The following is a 22757-nucleotide window of genomic DNA, read 5'->3' as shown; positions in this document are numbered from 1 at the left end:
CAGCTCATTAAACAAGGGCACAGCTCAGGGTCAGGAGGCAACTGCCAAAACCCAGGCAATTGGGAAGTGCTGGGGTGAGCAACTCCTCACCCCTGCCCACGCAGACATTACACGTAGCGAAGCCCATCTGCTTGTCTAGGACTCGCTGCTCTGAGAGTGGGATTTGACTATATGGTGATAACAGCAGGGATACCATGTTGTGGAGGCTGCTCCTTGGGCAGCTTGTTGCTGCTTCCATACTGAGCATGTAGCTTCTGCAGGTGTGTTGGCTTAAGGGCTGGGCTGTCTCAGGCCAGGAAACAAAGACATCAGTGGGAGGGAGAGACTTTAAAAGAAATGCAAACAATTCCCCCATGGCCCCACAGAAGACAGTTCCTCTACTATTACTGAGGGACAAATAAGTTGTGACAGAGGGCAGGACCCATCTTACATGTGCATTGCTGTTAGATCCTCTGCTGCATCACAGGTGTGTGTTGCTGTCTGTCAAAGGAGTAAGCAAGCAATCATTCTTCTCCTTTAATGCATCTAAAGGGGATTCTCTAGAAGAATAGCCCTGTGGTCACAGTAATGATGTGTGACATGGGGGGATCCAGGCTCTAAGGGTATGTACCCACTACTTCAGCTCCAGTCAGGGTGAGGCTGGAGCTCAGCACAGAGGTGCTCCCATCAGGCACACAGAAAAGCTAAGCAAAGCTAAGCTTGGAAATTCATAGTGTGCGGGTTCACCTGTCACCTATATAGGGATGCAGTTGCATGGTGTTCTCATTCCTCATCCCCTCTGTGGAAAAAGCAGTGGGATGGACTTGTCTTTGGAGGGGGATATTTTGCCCATAGCTCTGTAAAAGCAGCACTGTGAACATCCCAATTTTGGGAAACTGGGCTGAAGGGACCTATGGACTTCTGGAGGGAAGTGAAGAGACCTGCAGTCTTGGTGACTGGGGGGTGGGGTGGGTGTATGATGGGAAAGGAGATTAGGGGTATTGAATTGCATTTCTAGACCTATGCATTTCTGTCTAATTGTCACTATAGGTGCTTCAGCCTGTTACTGGATCTGCCTAGTCCCATGTCTCTGCATTTCAAATCTTCTGGCAACTGTTTTAGTGCTGTTCTGTCAAAAGCTTATCAGATATTAATGTGCCTTCCTGTGGCTTGAATGAACCAGGTCCCTTTAGCACTTTTAAGAAACACAGGAAAACCACTGATCCCATTTGCTTTCGGCACGCCAAACATCTTTGCTTCCCGCTGAAGTAAGTCTGAGAGCTGCAAATCCTCACATTTCTCTTAATGCTTCACAGGAGACAAGCATATCAGATGACCTCTGCTCTGACCATTGCCACAATCAGTACAAAAGTTAATTATTGGGTGTGGTGTGCCTCGTCCATCTTTCTGCTAAAATCAGTCAGGATCAGGGCTTCAGGTAAAGACAAATAGCTGAGGGTGGGGTCTTCCCTCCCCCAGGAATACAGAGCACATCCAGCATCCTCTGGCCCTAGCAGGCACAGGCTGCAGAAATAGCACTATTCTGCTCATACTTGGCTTCTCATGAGACCAAGCTCTGAATGCTCCTGGCTGCTTCTCAGTCAGCAGTCACATCTTCAATAGGTCTGGTCAATAGATCAAGCCAAGCTTTTGCTAAACTCTCACTTTGCGGTTTCCACTTCAGTGCTGGGTTTGTGGCATAGTGACAACAGTTGTCCTGGAGAGATCTTCTCTTTGTACTTGAAACCAGCATCCAATCTCACTGTGAAAGTGAAGCTGAGCACCAAGTCTGTTTTATTAAATAAAAGTGGAAGTGTAGCACGTGCTCCCATCCTAGTACTCGCTTACTACTGGGAGTGTGAGTGTCTAGCCGTGGTGGAGATGTGACAGTGTGAGCTAGCAGACAGAGTACAAACCAGTGCTTGTCATTTGGGCATGTAGTCTAGTGGCTAGGACACATTTCTATGCATAATAGTACATTTTCCACTGCTCTTTGGATCCCTCCAATTGTCTAGATTTTACTACCATGGGTATGGTGGTATAAGTTCTTCTAATCTTAAATTTATCAACTAGACACTGTCCCCAGTGACAGTGGGGGATAGTGTCCCCAATACGGTCTGATAAATGCTAATTTTGTTGGCTTTCACTGTGTATCTTCAGGGCCTAAGTCATTCCCTGTAGTGTATGGAAGGACTGGACTGAGTCAAAATGACTTGGTGAACTCTGCAGTGTTTGAGTATATCGGTGCACGGTGGCTCAGCCTGACTTTTCTTTGAATTTGTTGTAAGCAAAATGGTGAAAGCACTTGCAAACTTAAATATAGCAGTACTCAGAAATTGAGGGATATGAATCTCTAACAATACTCTATTTTCTTCTGTCTACTAGAATAATGAATCATAAGTAGCTTAAAAGGATCTCAGAGCATTATATAAAGGAAGTATTCCCACTTTTAAATAAGGCTCGCAGTAGGGCAGGGGTGAAGTGGTGTGTGTCAGGTCAGTAGCAGAGCTGGCAATAAGACCTACTTCTCTTGCACAGTGATGCAATGTTCTAAGCACTAGATCAAACCCACCCTCATCTACTGCTGTAGTTAAACTTATCTTCAGTGAGCAACTTGCATTCTTAAAGGTTTGCAACAGTATAAATAATGTGTTGTATTAGGACTGTAAATCAAGTGCCGTTTGCTTGAAATTATTTCAAGCAAAAGCTTCTGCTTTTTTCCAGCATAATCTAAAAGGGCTTTATTGATGTCCTGTCTACCATCTGTTTTACATATGAACCTTGTGACTCCTAGTCTTTCAAGCTTGTTAATTAGGCCAATAAGAAGCATACCACAGGAGCTCTGAAATGCAGCTTTGAAATGAAATGCTGGTGGCACATCTCTGCCAGCATGGGCTTGTTCTCTTTTCCCAAGTCTACAAGTGAGTGCTAGTTCCCTGGATGGGCAACTCTTCTGCGATCAGCCCCTTGCTCTACTTAGGGGAGTGGTACAGCTGTTGCTATTTGCATTTCCTCTTGCTTTCTCACCTGTTGCAGGAGGGACCTGGGCAGGGAAAGGTTTTTGTGTATTTTCTCCTTTGCTGCAGCACAGGCTGGATTTTTCCAGCTGTACCACACCTCCATTGAGCTCATCAGCAGCTCAGCGCTTGAAGGCTGCCAGATGTACAGACAGTATGAGCACCAGTGTGGGCTTCCACAGGCATCCACCTCAGTGGATTATGCAGATAGCTGTTTGGAGGAGATGCAGTTCTAGGCAACAGAGGCCCCCACTTGGTATGCAAGCCACTGTTAAATGCCGGAGTCTTCTATTTCCATTTACTGGCTGCTCTTTCTGAAGTGCAGTTTTGGCATTACTTATGCATGAATATAAAACAGTAACAAAAATGTAGAGCACATGCCCACTTGTTCTTCTCTTCTGCCTGCCCTCCACCACCACCTTGTAGTGTAAAGCTACATACTATGAAATAGAGATGCAGTTGCCTTGCTGGCTCTGCCACCACCTGGGGAGGGATGCTGGTTACCAGGAGACTGCCATGCCTTCTTGCTGGGATAAGGGCAGGCATGGGCAGCTGGGGATGGCATACCAAGAACTGGCTTGGATTTTATTTATGGGTGCGTGATAAATTGTCCCCAGCAACTCCAAGGTGTAAATCAGCTGATATCTCTATAAACAGACGCACAAAGTCTTAAAATTAATGTCTGTTCTAAAATGCCATCTGATAAGGCACGCCTTTTCCTAGAAAGAGATGTGTGGCCAGGCAGCTCCCTCCTCCTCTGCCTTCCCAGCTGAGGGAGAATGCTGCCCTCTCTTGGCTACAGAGACAAGCTATGTTTGCCACCAGAAACTACCCCCCAGGGGCTAGTATTTGTGGCCACCGACAGGACACCATAGCATCCAGCCGCAGGAGATGGTGATTTGAAGGAAGCCTGAGGCGTAGCATCAAGATGTAGATTCCAAGTTCCTGAGTGTTGTGGTCTAGGCAGGTCATCTGGCATGTTGCACAGGGCTGCTGGCAGGGTATGGTACCCAACAAGCTTTGGTGTATTTGCACCCAAAGTGGTCAGTGCACATGCATTTAAACAGGAAACACTGTAATTTGTTTTGGGTTGGTTTGTTTGGGGTTTTTTTTTTGGGGGGGGGGGGAGTCTCCATAGCCTCCACTTATACAGAAATGCCTGGGCTGGAATCTGTGCCCAGAGCCAGGGTGTAGGCTACACCAGCTCAGTTTTCTTCCTATAGGTGGGCACCAGGGCTGGGACTTGGCTCAGGTCTACTGGAAATGCTTGTGTTGTCTTTATAGACTGATTGAGCAGTGTGAGGGCTGGGTTTATTTCCTATGCCTTCCTCTAGCATCTGCAAGAATGGGCTGAGTGCAGGTATTACACTGAACAGGAGACACTGCTCTGCCATGCGTGCAAGTGCATGTTGGGGCTTCTCAGGGATTTATTACCAGGGAAGCAGCTCTACCTTCTGCTTTTCAGCAGAGTCTATGGTGACAGAACTTCTGTCATTCAGCCATTTGGGATCTGTTTAACACTACCATCAGACTGCTCTCCTAAATGATTACCTTCTACAACTTTCCTACCTTATGAGGAGTAGAAGTCAATCAAGACAGTTTGAGCACTGCTTTGCTCTTTCCCTCTTTTTTTCCCCTCTGAGCTGCTCTCAAACCTCATAATCCCTTCAAAGTCAGATGAAGAGCGCAGTTCCCTTTAGAGTTGCTTTCTCTCCTAAAAGCACAGATGAGTTGCTAGAAGAGTTGAAGCCTTACTTTGGGGGCAAAAGGGGGCAGACCTGCGCAGTTGAGAGAGCTGGCTAAAGTTAAATTTCTCGCTAGATGTGAGTGATGCTAATGAATCTCTCAGGAACCCCCTGTGAGTGGACAGAGCAAGCTCAAATATGAGACAAGGCTATCAAAATTACTTACCCCTCTTTCCCAACTTGCAGGTAGATGCATTTTGCCTTGGTAAGGTGTGCTGATTCTGAGCATCCCCAGCATCTCGCAGAGTAACAATATCCTTGGCTTCATACTGGAAAGCCATATGTGTTACCAGAAAGTTCCAAATTCATATTAATACATCAAGGAAGCACTTTCTCTTCCAAAGAATTCCAATGAGCGATACAGACAATGGATCAAAGCTTGTACTGTGGAAATTGCTGTAAAACTTACTGTTAAACTCAGTCTGAATAAGATTAAGCAACATATGAGCCCTAGCCCCTGTGTTGCAGAAACACAACTAGCCTTTGGGTTCAGCTCTGAGGGCTCAACAGCAAGAAGCAATAGTGAACAATGGAACATGAGAAACGGTTTCCTAGAGGTGATGGTAGAACGGATTCAAGGAGGCAGGATGCAGTTTTCCATCTCAGAAAGACACAAAGGTTGGAAACCCAAAATTTGAAAGAATGCCCTGGGAATGAAGATGTCAATGTTTGTTAGGGCATTTCTTTCTGAATGTGGTGATCATGGTGGAGCAGTGGCTCAGCAATGATTCAGAAGGAACACTGCCATCTAGTGCAACTTGAACAGAGCATTTTCATACTAGTTTGAAAATAATGTGATTTGGGTCTGTGTGTGCAAAGGCTGGAGGCACTGCCAGATAGGACAAGGCATCATATCCTTATGTTGTGTAAAGAAACAGTGTTTTAACTTGCAGGTGACCTCTAAGTATGACGGAGTGGGAATGAACAACCCCCTTTAACACTCCCATCATGCATGAGTAATCCTTTTAGCTGGAATCTGTGTTTGACCTACAACGTGGGTTTCCACAAGCTCTCTGGATGCAAGCTTGTCCTACGCATTGCCTGAGCAATGTCTGATTCCTTACTAACAGTGGATAACATGTCAGGATGGGGGCACACCTGCCGATCTTGTGTGCCCACTTGCACCCAGACTGTTCCATGTCTGCAGACTCTCTGCGTGCCGGCAAGACTAAGGTTTGTAAGGAAAACTCTTGTTTGTGAAACTTGAGATGGATCGCACGCTTTTTTGGGGTGTTTGTTGTTTTTTTGGTTTTGGGCTTTTTTTTTTTTTGAGAGAGGGATGGCCTGATGGGCTCTATTCAAGCCAATAACAGAGCAGAAAGTGTCTGCAGCCCTCTCCCTGTTCAGGACTAACTTTCTTTTGTCCTAGCACATGAGCTTCCCACATGCTGAGGCACAGGGTGGGAAACGTCTGCATGTGGCACCATATAGCAGCTGTTTGCCCAGTGGCAGTGGACAGAGCTCTGCACTATGTAGCTGCTGGAGGTCAGTGGGGAATGAGGCTTAGGGCTGGCAGAATAAACTGTCCTCAAAAGAGTCACTCAAGTTAGTTTTCAGACCTATTAGAAATCCCCCCGTTTTTTCAGAGCAAGCCAAAACAATCTGTACACATACAGTTCTACTGGCGCTAGGGTTTTCTGTGATGTGCCCTGCTCATCTGACCTGTTAGTGAACAGTTCCTTCTTTCAGGGAAGGATAATCTAACAGTTTTGGCTCTGCAGCTTCTTCCACGTAGGAAGAAGGGTTATCTCCCTCTCCATCCTGCCTGTGAAGTAGATGAAAGTTCTTCCAAGGTGGATCATGACCCTTATGGGGTTGTAGGAGGATTCAGAGAGAATTGCAAAGTGTTTATGTTGGCCTTGAAATGCCTAATTAGTTTTAATCCTTGGCAGCAACTCAGAAATTACAGCTGGTTCTCATGTTCATGCCCTGGAGCAGCAAAGCTGTTGCCTGGAGTTAAAGGTAGCCAGTTGGTCCTTCCTAGTCCAAATGTCTTCAGCCAGTGGTTACACAGCCATGGAAAAGGAGGGGTGACCAGTTTGGTGGGGTGACAGGAGGACATAAGGTCAAAACAGCTGCGTCAAGGGGTGATGCAAGGGGGGACCTAAAATGTTGTAGATGAAGTAATAGATTGCTCACTTCCCTGTTACTCTCAGTGAAGCATTGCTGCAGACCTGGTTTTCTCCCTTGGTGAGCTCTCCCAAACTGGCCATCAGATTGGTCTTCTGATACAACTACTGCTGTCTGACATCAGTGTAAACTTTCAGACTTTTTTTTATGTCAAGAAACGCACCTAATTCATTCTGCGCAGGGTGAATCAACAACGTGCGAGCATGTTGTGCAGACTGCGTGCATCCTGACAAGGTTGATAGCTCTGCTCCTACAGTCACAGCAGATGTGCTTACTTAGCAACAAGCAGCTGATGAATTAATCTGCTCCCTCCACTAGATGGGATGCAAGCACCATAATTTCGAAGCACTTATGGTTAAAATGTGAAGTTCCAGCACAGTCTGCTCAATGTAACTGGTTCCCATGCCAGATACTACTAGCCAGGGGCTATGAAGTGCTTCGTTCCAATTCCTCTTCATCAGAAAGTGCACAAAAAAGCAAACTGTTCAGTGCCCCAGAGACATGATACATAGATGATTGGGGCTGACATCATCCAGCAATCAGGCAACATGGTGCCCCCACAACCCTCTAGGTCATAGCCTAATGTGAACAGAAATGAGGGAGCAAGCAGGGGCTGAGAGTTGTCACTTCAGCATCGTCACCAGATGCAGCAAGTGCTGTTAGCTGTCTGGGGAAAGGACAGACAAGCTTATTGTTGGAAGCACTAAGATTGTTAACATTTCTCTAGATCTCTAACCTTAATATTTAGTACAATCTTACTCCATTATTGCTAGTACAGGAATGTCCACTATGCCCCTAATTGCACTTCTCATTCATTTTCCCAGAGTAATGATAGTAGATAGTATATGAGTAATACCTCTACTGTTGCTTTATGCTTCTAATTTTGTGTCTAGAAGTTAGGAATGTTGTTATTACTACTTTGTCTCTGAGGAAAAAGAGACACAAAGAGAATAAATAAGTTGCCCAAGAACGCTCAGCAGCACCTGCATGTCCTGATTCCCAGCATCTTGAACAATATTCTGCATTATCAGGGCCCTCCATCGCCATGAAATTCACAGGAAGCTAGACACAGTCCCTTTAGAAAACCTCTTGGATTTTTATCTTGACAGTGCAGCAGACTACACATTGATTGTGTTGACTCTAATCTTAAAGGTACATTTTTACTGAAATTAAATGTGAAAATAAATACAACCTTGAGGACACTAGGTCGTGTGTTACATTTTTACATTCAGGTTTGTTTAATCTTTTTACTTTCAGTTTTCAGAATGCCAAATATCTTTGTCCTGACACCACTCAGACAGGGTTCATGTACTGTGAATCCAAACTGGACAGTTGAGTAGAAGAAGGCAACAGGAGCTTGTGGGATCTGGGAAGGTGTGAGGAATAAGTAAGGATTCCAGTATGAGCATGAGTTGATTAGCAGTGAAATTATTATATGCTTTGTAATTTAATGCCTAGCATTATGTTCCAGAGTTAATGTCCCCTGGAGAGGAACTGAACACTTGTAATTCCCTCCCCGCTAAAGCCTCAGAGGCCACGGCAGTCAGGCAATACTGTATCAGGTACGTTCAGCTAATGCTTTCAGTGCTTCCTTAGTAACCCAAAGAACTTGCATTCTGAAGCAGTTTCATGGCAAAAGATGAATGCTATTCCCAGGGAATCAGGGAATACCCTGGGCCCTTCATGTCATACTTACTTTGAGCTAAGGGCCTCTCAACTTCATTCTGGTACAGCTTTGTTTCATTTGTCCTTAATGGTGCACACTGCAACCACTCTAACTGTTGCTCCTTTGAACAACAGTAGTACCTGGGTATAAATATCTTGAGAGCATTGTCACATATCAGATACTGTGGGCAAGGCAAAATCTCCTTTGTTCTGTGGTTACTTTTTGCCCTACAGTGTAAATACCACTGAAAACCGCTGAGTTTTCTCAGCGTGTAAAAAAAGATGTTCCTATCCCTGCATGACAAAGAAATATTAGAGTGTCAGAAATGTAGGTACAAGTTTCCTGGTTATCCCCTTGATGTGCTGGCATCACTCAGTTTTCAGCAACAAACACAACAACTGAATGGGCAACTCCAATGACTGTGCTATGCCTTGAAGCAGCATTTTCTCATACTATTACTTTAGACTATACTTGCTGTTGTCTCCCCATTGTCCTTCTCAGAAGGTTCACAAGTCACCTTTGTGTGCTGCTATCCTAGTTGTTGCTTCTTGTCATGTGTGTGTATTTATGCTTTTAGCAGTTGTGGTTTTCATGTTTTGCTAGTGTGGGCATAATTCTAAGGGAACAGCTTTTTACTCCTGTTATAGGCTTCCCCTGGATCAGGCAATAGCCACCTTGGCTGTGGTGGTGGACTAGTTAGGACAGATGCTGGCCACCTTGCCTGTTGGTATTATTTGTCTCATAGTGATGTTCGGAAGCTGTATTCCACAATGAGGTCCTCATTTAACAGACAATAACAAACAGATAGTTCCCACCCACAGCTTACTGCCTAGGGTTATGGAAAAATATATCAAGTGGAGGTCAAAGAATAGTAAAGGGCAATAATGCAACACTGGCCACCCTGCTTTCCATGGGCCTCTTGCCTCAGGGGTGACAGTCAACCTTGCCTGTATAGGACCAGCTGTTCCATACTTAATACATACATACACACATGCAGGCTGTGCATAAATTAAACAGTCTTCAGAATACTAACAAATAGCAAATGCTAAATTCAAGCCAGATGTGACCCACTCCCTCGACACCAACAAGCAGTTTTGGGCTGGACTTCCATGCTGTTGGAAGTGGCTTGGAAAGCAGGCCTGATGGGAAGGCTCCAACACTGAAAATCCAGTGGGCCTCTCTAAGGTCTCACCTTTCCTCCAGCTTAACAGACCTCCTGGACCCAGGCTATTGTCCAACAGGGAGAATGGCTGTTCTGATGTGCTTGTGCTTTGCTTAAACACCATACCTCTTGGAAGGAAGCGGGTGAGGGGGGTTTTATGTCCATGATGTGGATTAGGATATGTTCTACTTAGCTGTTTGGAAAACAAAGATATGTAAACCTTTAGAGTCTGACAGTCTAGAGGATACCATTCCTATGCATCCTATTCTGTGCAGGCATCTTTTGGGGCCTTTGTAGATCCAGACTTTTCCTGCTAATGTTGGATCTGAGTCTCACAACCAGTGTTGCAGACAAACAAGTTAATGGCTGAGTCAGGGCTGAGCAGCTGGAACTCCTGTGTGGCTTGCAAGATATAGCAGAAAGCCAGCTGCAAAGTGTCCTGCTCCACGGCTTCAAAATGAACAGCGAACCTGGAGAAAACATCAGTGGCCTTGGCGCTCAGAGTGAATGCCTGTGGGAAAAGAGCCATCAGAATGGTTTGGGGGATTAGGAAACCTTCTGTGAACAAATTCAAAGTTGCCCTTGAAATGATACTTCTTCAATTAATTTCAAAAGACTGCTGCTTCTGAATTTTTCCCTTTTGATTAACTAGAAACTGCATCAGCATCCCCATTATTATTACTAAATAAAACTCTGTTTGAGTTTCAGTCCATAAAGTTTGATCAAATGCATTTTACTATTGGTGTCTAAACATTTCATCTGGTTAATGTCTAACTTCAAGTATTTTTAATATTTGTACTTACCAAATTATTCGGAGAGAAGCTACTGATCATAAGCCAAATGCTGATGTCATTTACACCAACAATTAGCCCAACATTGCACAACTCTCGCCAGGTGTTGCCAGGGTTTGAGGCTCTGGTGTCCTCCCTAGATTCTCCCAACAGATGGCAGCTGCTTGACTTCTTTTTTTCCCTCTCAGATTTTAGGTAAAAGGCCGCAGGGAAAACACCCTTATTGTATTTTTGCCTTGAACAAGAAAGGTGTTTGTCCTTCTTGATTTAACCTTTGCTTGTCAGACTAATGGTGATGGGGGAAAGAAGCCAATCCCCGAAGCCCAGAAAAATAGAGATGTGGATTTCACATTAATACATGAAATAACAGGGACAACTTCACAGTCACTGTGTCATGGAATAGCTGTCAGAAAAGTCTGAGTCAAATGTAATGTGAAATGTTCACAGAAAAAGGAAGCAAGCCCAGCTGAACTCCTCCACTATGGCATGTTTGGGGGCACAGCTGCCTCTTGCAAACACTTTTTAGAGACTCAAAAAAGCTCTGTGACTGGCTAAAAATAAGCCTTGGCAACTTTCATGCAGACTTTGCGAAGCCCTGTTACAGATAGGAATTAAGGCTCAACAGCCCTGCAAGGTAAGATCTAAAAGGCTTTTATAGATGGGGGAAAGTGAGGCACCAAAAGTGGTCTACGCACAATTTAGTACAAGGTATAAGTATTTTGGTGAAGGATGAGATCTTTTTATCTTTTTGTTGTAACAGTACACTCGCCACCGTGCCAGCAGTTGTAATGGTACAAAGGTACGTTATAACGGTAAGATTATTCCCTTTGCCCAACATGAACATATTATTCTGATAAAAGTACTTGAATACCAATATAGTCATGTTAATACTAGAGAGTTTGTATAGCTTTGCTGAACTGGTGCAGTTAAAGCAGTACAACCTTGGCATATAGATAAGGACTAAGTATCTTATCCAAATATATGAAGCAAGTAAACAACTGATCTGGGAATAGCACACAGCAGTCTTCCTTCCCAAGCTGCTTTTCGGATTACCCAAAACTATTCTGTTCACATTTCTTCTCACTAAAGGATAACACAAAGCATCATTGTTTGTCAAAATGTCATGGTTTAAAAAGAGATGCCACACTCTTATTTATAAAACCAAATGAAACAAAGCATTCAAAAGTATTTGTCTCTTCTCTGTCTTCCTTCCAGTGATACCTGGCATTACTGTGCGTGCTTCTAAAGGAGTGAGTTTTAGCAGTGCTTTAGTTGGGCCTGACAAAATACAGATATTTGCGTGGAATTACTTGCGATAAGTTTGGGGGTTTTTACATACATTTATTAGCGTTCCTCCCAAGCGGAGGGGTCTAAAAAAAAAAAACAACAAACCCCACAAAACTTTACACAAAGACCAGCATATCCAACAGTCAAGTGGAAGTATGACAATGGCTTAACAGTGTACATCTGACTACTTGTAATATGTAGAGTGTTAGAAATGGCTCTGTCCCTGAGGGATTTCATGAAGCCTTGGATCTCAGGTTTCCTCTCCCTATAGGTGTGGGACCTAACTCACCAAGCCCTGCAATGGAGACAGTCCTAATAAGAGGCCAGCAAGGACGAATGTGGTCCCTGAAGGATCTAACACAGGAGGCGAGGGGCAGGGAAGAAGGGGAGACTTGGCAGAGTTGCGCATGCAATAATCGTCCAACAGCGTAATGGGACGGGCAGTAATACCAAATGAAAAGGCAATGGGCCTTTATGGGGGAAGTGGTAGAGCAGGCCCACAGCTGCACATCATGTGAAGATTACGTTTCAGCTGTGGTGTTCTCTAGTCAAGATGCTTTATTTCTATGGCTCTGCATCCCTACCTGAGCCACCACATACCTCACTGCTGTAGCAGTTCAGCTAAGGCGCGTTCCTATCATCCTTTTCAGATCAGCCTTTGCGAGTTGTCTTCCCCACGCATTATGCCAAAATTTGTCTTCCTTGCTCACCACAGAAGAGCTTTATAGGCAATGTGGGCTAGCCATGGAGTTGGTTTCTCTAAGGAGTATAACAGAGCAAGCCCGCAGAGCACTGGCAATGTAAGGGTCAGCAGAGGCAGTTAGGGCAGGCACAGAATGATCTTCAGCTGAGCCAGACTGAAAAATTTCAAGACAGTCATCAAGCCCAAATTAAATATTTCTAAAGTTCAGAATATTTTTTTTCTTTCAAAACTTCCCTTTCTGTGAAAAACTCTGCTAATTCAGTATTTCGAGACAAAAATTAATTTTGAATTATCTGGATTTCCCTTGGGAGGGAAATTCTGCTTTTCAATGAGCTAGAAGTGATGTATCTTAAAATTCCCAGGCAACAATCTTATATTGGTATTTTTAATTCTGAGGACCTTTCCCATGAGTTTCTAGTATTTTTAAAGTAGGTCAAATTTTGAACACAAAAAACCTTAAGAGTTATGCCCCTTTCATCTTTTCTTAGGAGCAATAAGCCTTTTTGGTATTATTGCTGGCTTAAATATTAAACAGGAAGCAAATTACATTTCCAGTCATTAAAGTACAATAGAACAGCTCTATTGTCTGAATCAGTGCAATATTAGGTCAGATTGCCACAAAATGCTCAAAAATGAAGTCATATTGAAAGAATGCAATAAATTAGACTTTTTATGCTTTTACTATGAGCTCTGCCTGATGAGGGATTACTTCTTCATTCCTGCCAATTAAGGTAGGAAATTCAGGCCCCAAAACTTGAATTCAGTAAGCAACTATATGGAATTTGATGTTCACATGCATAGTTACCACAAAAAATGCAACACATTTCAATGTTGCTGTTTACAAGATTCCAAGCTTACCAGTCCTTCTACTGTGTGACCAGACACCTTGTTTTTAAGATCTGTTTTAAATGACTCCACAAATAGAGGCATTTGCTTGTAATTCTATTGGCTTGAAACGAATTGTTCTCTATAGGGTTTTAGGTCAAGCACCACACAGGTGTGGAGCTACACAGTGGCCTTGTGTTATAACACTCTTCTAGTCAAACCCCTGCTCATAAAAATGTCATGCTAGGACAGACCTGAAAGATCTTGCAAGGATGAGTGTAGACAACACTTGACAGTATCTGACACCCAGTGCCTGGTAGCCTCCCAGCAGCAGTGTCCTGACTATATTTGCAATCCTCGATTTGACATTAAGCCTGACAACAAAACTAAGCAGAAGCTGGAACCTGCTGCTGCTTGGAGAGGCAATAAGCTACCATTGAGCCGACTGGTGGTATTGTATCTCTGGGAAAAGCAGGAGCTGCTGGCTGTTGCTGAAAGATCTGGGGAGTTTGGGGTTGTTTCTCACAGACACTTTGCTCCCAGCGTTGTGGTTCCCAGCCTGTCCCAGCAAGGCAGTGTGCCACTCAAGGTCTTCCTGCTTTGCTGCCTTGGGCAACTGTCCAGAGGGTGGTTGGCCCCAGTCTGTTGTAATTTTAAAAGCATTCAGTATCAGGGATCCTGTGGCCTCTAAGGACTCTATTACTGTGCTGAACCCACAAAAGGTTTCCCAAATATCTGAACTAAGCCACTGCTGTTACCTTTTGTCTTGACCCAGTGGATTTGGAGAACAATTTATTTATCTTCCTCCACAGTAATTCTACTTAATGCAAGAACTTCATGATGTTCCCTTCTTTCTTCCCTTTTCTAGACTAAACAAATCTAGCTCCTTTGCCCTTTTTTTGTAGGCCATGTTTTCTAAGACTCTTACTACTGCCACTTCAAAGCTTTCAGTGTCTGATCTTCAGAACCTCTTCTAAACGCAGTGTCTGAAACCAAACACAGTATTCCAGCTGAAGCCTCCTTGGCACTGGGTATAGAGGAACTGTGTCTTTCTGGGCTTACTTTAAGTACGACTGTCCTGTTCATACACCCTAGAATGAGATTTTCCCTTTCCACCTTTGCTTTGTATTTCACTTGCCATCTAGCCTGACCTCCTGGACCCTCTTCTGTAGTCTTTCTGCCTCCTTAGTTATTCCTCTTTCAGGATGAAATTCAACTATTTCTATAGTTGATTTCTATACCATGCTTAGCAATTTTATTAAATACCAGATTGTTGGTTGGATCACTTTCTCGATTTAACACAATCGGTTCATGTTCTAATTGTGTCCTCTGAGAGGTTTGTAACATTTTTGAGCATGAATTCTAACCATAAATTTTAAAAGCATGTTCTCTATCCCACGGTTATTAATGATGATATTAAAAAGCAGCAGACCCACATCATCACTGGAAATACTTTTCCCTGTGGTGTCAGGAAATCGCCAACAACTTGCTGAGCATCTCCGATGCAGCTGCAATTCCCACCAGAAATACAGCCTCATGATCTGTGGTGGACAACAAATGCTGTTCAAGGAGAGGAATCTCCTCCTCTGCCTCTCTTTAAAATACCCTGTCCTTCTGCAGTATGCTTTCTAATCATCCATTGTCATATATTCATTGCCACCTCTACTTGTTGTTACCTAGAGTTACTAGCTGGGAGGTATCTGCTCTCTAATGGTCACATAATTTCTTATTCAGTAAAATAACTCAGCTAGAAGAGCCTTCAGCTCATTCTCGATACTTAGTTACAGACTGTGAAAGATTTATGTATATGAAGTGTGCTCAGTTTTACTGTCATGCGCCATTGTTTTGACAGCCCAGATGAAGTTCCAGGTATGACATTATCAAACAGAATATGCCCTAGAGAAATTATTTTTCTGAGTGTTTTACTTCACACTCTGTCTCAGCTTAAAAATGCAGAACAGGCCACAAGAAAATGAAAAGAAAATTAAAGCTCTGCTTTGGCAAAGAACCTCAGCATACGCTTATATTTAAGCAGCTATGCAGTCGGGTTACGCCGGTGCTTAAAATCCAAGTGCTTCACTACAATACTGAGCTGAGTCTGATGGCAGCCCTTACCTTCTTTTACTACCGGTTGTAATTTGTTAATTTGTTTACTAATTACTCCCATTACCTTAAAAAACCACCCACCCACCCCAAAAAGGGGGGAGGGGGGGCTACCTAGGGCATGTTCTAATTGGGGAAATAGAGGTGCAGTGGGGTAACCCACATAACTGGAATACAAATATAAAGGTAATTCCTTGTTCAGGGAGGATAATAAGGGGGGCAAGAGGGAGAGAGATGTCCTTGCTTATTATACATATAAGTTCCAAAATCAAATATGCTAAGGGAGTGACAAATGCTGTAAGTCCCTGGGAATGATGAGAGGAAAGAAGCTGGGCACTCTCCTGGTAAGGATCTGCTACAACACCCAACTCATGAGACAGGAGGTTTCTGTAAACAGCTAGCGGAATCACCCAAGGTGATGGCAATGGGAGACTCGGTTGTTCAGGAAGGACCCCAACAAGGGACATTTCTGGAAAATGCTGGTGTCAAACTTTGACATGGAAGATGGAGAAACCAACTGGAATGGGAGCTTTTCCCCACGTGGGTCCAACAGACAAATATAAATACTTATGATAGGGATGCAGGAGGCAACTTGGCTTACGGTGATAACTTTAGATTTGGTGATCCATGCAAAGGGAAGGACAGAGAACAGTAAACATAACCGACTGCTAGGAAGAAGGAATTGGAGAATTGTTATGTTGGATCCCATAGGAGTAGACCGTCAGAGAAAAAGGAGGTAGGAAGCTCAGGGTTCTTCAAATGATAGCCACCAAATCTAAACTAACTTAGTTGTACAGGCAGGAAAAGGAAGTATAGTAAGACATTAATTTGGATAAAACATGAGTTTTATTTGACCCGAAACAAAAAGGAAGCAGGCAGGAAGTGGAAGGTAGGTCAGGTGAACAGAGTTCTCAAAGAACAGTGCAAGCATGCAGGATTACAGTCAGAAACACTGTCAAAAGAAAAGAAAAAAAGCAGAAGAGGCGTTAAGGATGGTAAAAACTTTATATTCATGGTAAGAAAACTAAGGAAGGTCTTGGCCTTCTCTCTGATGGGAAGGGATGGCAACCGACACAGCCAACTGCCCTCAGGTCCCTTCTGGAAGAACCAGGGACGCAAGGCGACCTTGGGACTCTCAGAGAATCCTCATGGTGCTTGCGGCAAAGGTCCTTATTGCCACCTGGCTTCGGACCTCGTTGCAAACCCAACGCGTACGAATGATGCCTTCACTGTGAAAATAACTGTCGCTTCTGTCTGGGGGGGGGGCTTTGCCCCACGCCTAAAGCCAAGAGGTTCCATAGGGCCCAGTCCCGAGGTGAGGAAGATGAGAAGATGAGGTGAAGCGACTTCACCTCGCTTCCCGGGCTGAAAACCCGAAATCCGCCTCAGAAAGACGACTACGCAACCAGGACGGTCGGTGTTACAGAGCCACGGCAAGCCGAGAAAATCCGCCGCGGCGGTGTGTGTGTGTGTGTGTGTGAGATTCCCTGGGCTGAGAAACGCCACAAAAAAAAAGAAAAAAAAGAAAAAAAAGCGCGGTACGAGGGGGATGAGCTCACCCCCCCCCCCCCCCCCGGCTCCCGCCTGCCGTTCACCCCGTCGTGAGGAAGGAAACGATTATGCGTCCCTTCCTCCCACACCCGGGCCGGGGCCGGCGCCGCTGCGTGAGGCGAGCGAGCAGCTCCCTCCTCACACCGACCCCCCCCCCCCCCCCCCTCCCGGGCCGGGCGGCCGTTACCGGTCACCCTGCCGACCCAGCGGGAGCGGCCCCGCCCCGCCGGGGCACCGTCACCCCCCCCCCCCCCCCGCCGTTGGTTCAGCCCCACGCGCGGGCGGGCGGGCAGGGATCCACCACCGGCACCGGGCGGGGGCGGAGGGCACGGCTCGATTGGCCGGCGGCGAGCCAAAGCGCGGCCTGTCTGCTGGCCTCCCGTTGGCCCAGGCGTTTGATGGCTCCGCCCCTCTCCTTCTTTCCCATTGGTCGTCTAGGCCCGCCGGGCCCCGCCTTGCCCCCCCGCCCCTCCGGGGTCATTTAAGTTTATGGGGAAAATAAATAAATAAAGCGGGAAATAGAAATGCGTAGAAGGCGGGGGGGGGGGAGGAGAACGCGCAACCTAACCTGCTGCTTGAGGGCGGAGGCGCTCGGGGCGGCCAGTCGATACCCAGCTGCCAGAAAGAGCGACAGCTCCGTCGAACCAATCAGAGCTCTAGGCCGGCGAAGGCGGCCGCTATCGTTCTAAACTCCGGCCAATGAGAGGCGCCATCCGTTTGACCAACACTTGCACCTTCCAATAGGAGGGGCGCGTAGCGGGCCGGGGAGCCCGGCTTCGCCTATAGCAAATTAGCCATGAGTCGTGAGGGGAGGGGAGGGAGGGCGGTCGTCGGCAGCGGCGGAGGGGGCGCGGCTCGCCCGGGAGTGGCGGGGCTGTGAGCCAATGGGGGCCGGCCGGCGGGGCGGGGGGGCCGGGGGCCAATGAGGGGGCCGGCGAGGCGGCGGCGGCTGCCTGTGAAAGTGTCGAGCTGCTTGCGCGAAGGGAAGGGAGAAGATGAGAGAGGTACCGCGTTTCCGGGGTCAGCGGGGGGTTAGGGGCGGGGCCGCCGGCGGGGTACCGCCTACCAGGGGGTGGGCCGGCCGGTCCGTACCGTCAGGCGGGCGACGGCGGGGCGGTGGGGGGGGATGAAAGGGGGGGGGGGCGCGAGCCGGTTGTTCTCGGGGCGCCCGGGGCGGGCGCAGCGGTTTAGCCCGGCCGCGCGCGCGAGAGGAGCCGTTGGGTCCCAACCGCCGTCCCTGAGGCGCTGGGCGCGCGCCAGGGGAGCTACCGCCCCCCCCCCCCCTTCCCTCCCTCCCCCTCACGTTCCTCAGGCGTCCCGCCGGGACCGGGCGGGAAGGGTGAGAGAGAGACAGGGAGGGAGGGAGATTCCGTCCCCACCGCCTCCCTCCACACACGGACACGCACAACCTCCCGCGGCTTCGCGGAGCTTTTTCCCGTCCCGGAAAAGTTTCCGAGCCGGCCCGCGTAGCCGCCGCGGCGCCGCTCCCTTGAGGGTGCGTGCGGCCGGAGGGAGAGTTGGCACCAACACCCCCCCCCCCCGGTCCTCCTCCTCCTCTTCCTCCCCCCGCGGAAAGGCCGCTGGCCGGGCCGCTGGGAAAAGTTGCCAGCGCCCTTTTGTGAAGGGCGCGACGGCAAGGCGAGGGCCGGGGGGGGGGGGGGGACGGCCGGGGACACAGGGACGCCAGCTCGACGGCAGCCCCCGGGAAGGAGGCGGCCGCAAGGTGCCGGTCGCGGCCGGTACCGCGCCGTCGGTCGGCGGCGGGATGAGGGGGCGGCGGGGGAGAGCCGCGGTGGGGAGGAGTCGGTCGTCCTCCCGACAGCGATGAGCTCAGCTGCTTTTTTGTGCCGTCCCTTCGGGCTCATGGGGAAAATATGCACGTTGATCCTCGCTGAGGTTGGCAGCGCCTTTCTACCTGAGCGAGCCGTCGGGATACTTCATATCACGGGTCCAGCAGTGGCTTTAAAAGCAATCGGTCTCTTGTACTTCCAGTGCCAGACATCTGTTTGTGCCAAGATGGCAGGGTGTCGTACCCGGGTTTCTTTAGCCCTGTCAGTAGGGAGTGTTCTCACATGTGTAAATCAGAGTACAGCGGTAGAATGAATTTCCTAGTCGTTGCGGCAAGAGAACTAGAAAACGGGCTGCCTTGGTGCCAGTCGTGTTAGCCAGACTTCGCTTCCTTTGGTAGCCGAGTTAAGTCTATTTTTCAGGTTAAATGCCCTCTTGTTGGTCTTGCAGTCCTCTTTGCTGAACGGCAGATGAGAAATTGTAAGAAAGTAAAGAGTCACGGTCTGGTAAAATGAACTAATATGCGAAGCCTGAAGCTAGGTTCTCAAAGTAATTATTTAGGAGGAAAAAGTGTCTCTAAAACCTGTGATTATTTACAACTGTGTAACAGTCCTGAAATCCAAACACCTTCTTGGGTCTTTCCGAATGCCCGGGATGTACTCTCATATAGAAATGATGTCTTTAAATTATGGGGCTAATGTTGTAGAAATGCAGAATCGTTTAGCGTCTGTGAATCTTGGGGTGCTTTGCAAGAAGGAGTAACTTGAGACAAAAATAAATCTATGATAGGAAAGTAGTGTCATCCTTCTCTTACATGAAAAAAACCTCACAGGCGAGAGCTCTTTTAGCAGCTAGGCTGTCTTCAGTAGATGCTACGAGTACACAATATTAGAGCTGATTGGGAGGATCCTTCCCACCCCAGTGGAAAATGTGGTATTTGTGAAGTTGCAGTTTTCTGCAGGAAAGTTCCAGTTTTACTGGAAAAAAAGTTAGATTTTTCTGACCAGAAAATTAAAGCGATGGTTCATGGCTACCTGCCTTGAAGACTTCTGTCAATTCCACTTTCTGCTTACAGGGAGAAAGCACCATTAACAAAATCTTTCCCTGAGAAATCTCCACTTTTTTTTTTTTTCTTTTCCCCCCTTTAAAGGAATTGCTTGGAATTTTTATTCCACAAAGGATGTGAGAGCTTTACTTCTTATCCTGAAACACAACTGAACATGTTTTCATAGGACGAAAATTCCAGTATTTGGCCAGCCCGAATCAAAACTTCTGGAAACTTGGGGCCAGATCTTTGGCTTGTACAAACTGGCTAGTTCCATTGTGTTCAGTCCACAGAGGATTTGGCCCTAGTTAATTAATGGTTCACCCGAGGTCATGCAGCGAGTTGATTTTTAAAGCTGGAGACTGAATCCAGAGCTGTTATTATTCAATCCTGTCATATATCTTGAAGTTTACTGCACAACGTTGTATTTTTCTTAGACAGGCTGGATTAATAAGAGCCGGAATCCACGAGGCTCTGATTGCAACTTTTCTTAAAAATCATGTTCTGAAAAATCTATTCAATTGTGATCTTACTAGAAAAGAGAGTAAATATGTTGTAATTAGTGCATAGGTGACACTGACTACCGAGGGAGAGAGAGGCCTGAAAAACTGCTTTTGTTATTTAAACCTTTCTTTCAAAGTACAAAAGCATTTGATTGGCACTTCACTGATTTAATAGTCCATTTGTAATGCAGGAAGAACATTACAGAAGATTTTAGCATTATTTTAAATCTCATCATTTAATCTGTAGGTGTTTTAAAAAAATCCTCATTTCTAGCAGAAGAAAACTTTCTGATAGCACGTAGAATCTGTGACTAGTCAGTTGTGAAAGATATGGATGCCTTGTCTTCCAAAATGAAATGGTTTTTAAGTCTTAAAATGTAGCTTGTTTGTTGTGTTAGCACCCAAAAAAAAACAAAAAGAAAAAAAAAGAAAAAAAAAAAGAAAATCCTTCTGGCCAAGGATTTCATGGTTGCTGTTACTACGTTGTAATGTTAGGAATGGAATCCTAAAAGCCCTGCTTTAAAATCGGGGTTGCTAGCATTCAGGCTAAGAGGAGAGCAGTTCACATCCCGTGTGACGGTGATGCCAGATGTGCAAGATACCAGCTAGCTCATTCAATAGTCTGAGTTTACAGAGGTTGTCTTTCACCTGTACTTGCATAAAGATGCTTTGTGAAGGTTGAAATTTCTTCTGTTTTGCACATGGGGAAGATAGGAAGGCAAAAAATCCAGACTGGCATGCACACACCCCTCCTTTCCCCCCCTCCCTCCCCCCTCCCCGTGTTTCTGATTTTGAGGGGAAAAGATTTCATAAAGTTCATGAGGGCTCATCTCTGCCTTCCAAATGTTTGGGGAGTGACTTCATTTCTAAAATATTATATGCTAGAAAGACCTTGAATTAAACAGCACTGAAATGACTTCCCCATGTCAAAGAGCAGTCAGTGACAGAGTTTGAACAGACCTTCTGCCTCCCAGGCCACAGCTGCACCTATTGGCTTCATTGTCCCATCCCTCCTACGCACATGCATGCCTGGCATTGTTTTGGAAATACAGCAGAAACTTGATAATTCAAACTGATGACTCGGAGAGCCACTTGTGGAATTAATTTATTGGGTAAATTAGTGACTAGATATGCAGGCAGATTTAAAAAAAAAAAGATGCTGTGTCATAGTGTATGATTTGTTCTGTTACCTCAAACAGTGTGGTTTAATTGTCACTGCACTAATTGAGTATCCTGGAAGATATTTTGTTCGATCTTTTAAAAGTAAAGTCTTAAAAGATCTCAGCATGGTTCTATCCTTGTTATTTAAATCTGTGAGGCGAATTGGGTTTTCAGCTCTTCAATGAGGAGTTATAATTTGGGATTAGAAATTAATCCATAGCACCTATTTTATGGTACAGGATTTATAGCATGCCTCAGAGGTTAAACCATAGCACTAGTATACTGATCTGTGCTGTAAGCTTATTTGATTTCAGCAGGACTGCCTGCCTAAGACAAATAGGATTTGATCCTTGCTGGGTAACCTTGGTCAAATTCCAGGTAGCCCTCAAGACTTACTATTTCCATCTTGGAATAGAAAATAAATGTGTTCTTTTTGTTTATTTTTCACAGGGCCTCAGTATTGTTCAGTATAGTTTGTCATGTGAGGCTGTAAATCCCTTCAAGCGAGGTGGGATTTTAGATTTGCAAACTGTTCCCAAATGATTGCATGTGTATCGTGAAGGAAAAGGCTGTCCCCTCGTCAACTACGGACAGAACGTCGAAAGTTTAGCTCATTAAGATCCCAGAGTGACTGCAGATACCGATGTAGAAGATGCTATGGGGAAAAATAATTATTTTTAATTTGTTCAAAGTACCAAATTAATGTTAAGTAAGCAGAATTCATCTGTAATTGCATACATAGTAGCCCAGGAAATCTTACCAGCAGTTCAAGCTCTCTGAAGAGGCCAGCTATTGCAGAAAGTGTGCACAAATCATTACGATATGGAAAAACAAAACAAAAACAATATAGTGTGTCAAATTGGCAGCTTTTAGTAAACTTTGTTTGTTTACCCTTCCATAGTCATGCTGACCCTTGATCTTGGGTATCAGAGCAACACAAACAAAACAAAATTCAGTTCTTTAATTTTCATGAGCAGTATATACTGAGATGAATCATCGGGCATTTCTGAAGCAAAAGAAAATACTTGCCATTGACAGGTTTTCACAACCAGAAGTGATTTTCGAAGGTATGTATTGCTTTGTGAAGTCCCATACTTTGTGGCCTGAGCAGGGTGAGCAGAATAAAAAAAAAATGAATTTCAGGATGTAGATTATTTTGCGCTTACCGGTATCAGTGGATCTCAGATTCTGCTCTGATTTTCCCAGGTATTCATGAAAGGTGCCTCAAGGAATACCAAAATACAACACTTTGTAATCAAATTTTCTCGTAATACCAGGGAAAGTTCTAGGTCTGATTCTTC

The 22757-nt window shown here is 45.7% G+C and overlaps 1 protein-coding gene across 1 annotated transcript in view; it reads left to right on the top strand.

Annotated features, from left to right (window-relative positions):
- Positions 1–17886: 17886 nt before the first annotated feature.
- The window catches only part of ZBTB20 (zinc finger and BTB domain containing 20), a 513942-nt gene continuing 509071 nt past the window's right edge, over positions 17887–22757 (top strand). Inside the window, exon 1 of the mRNA XM_069785795.1 lies at positions 17887–17963. The gene's annotated coding sequence lies outside the window, so the exon portion shown is untranslated. The remainder of the gene's footprint in view (positions 17964–22757) is intronic.

The sequence above is a fragment of the Haliaeetus albicilla genome, chromosome 6 (assembly GCF_947461875.1).
Source record: "Haliaeetus albicilla chromosome 6, bHalAlb1.1, whole genome shotgun sequence".
Taxonomy (NCBI): Eukaryota; Metazoa; Chordata; class Aves; order Accipitriformes; family Accipitridae; genus Haliaeetus; species Haliaeetus albicilla.
This window is presented reverse-complemented; position numbering and strand designations above follow the sequence as displayed.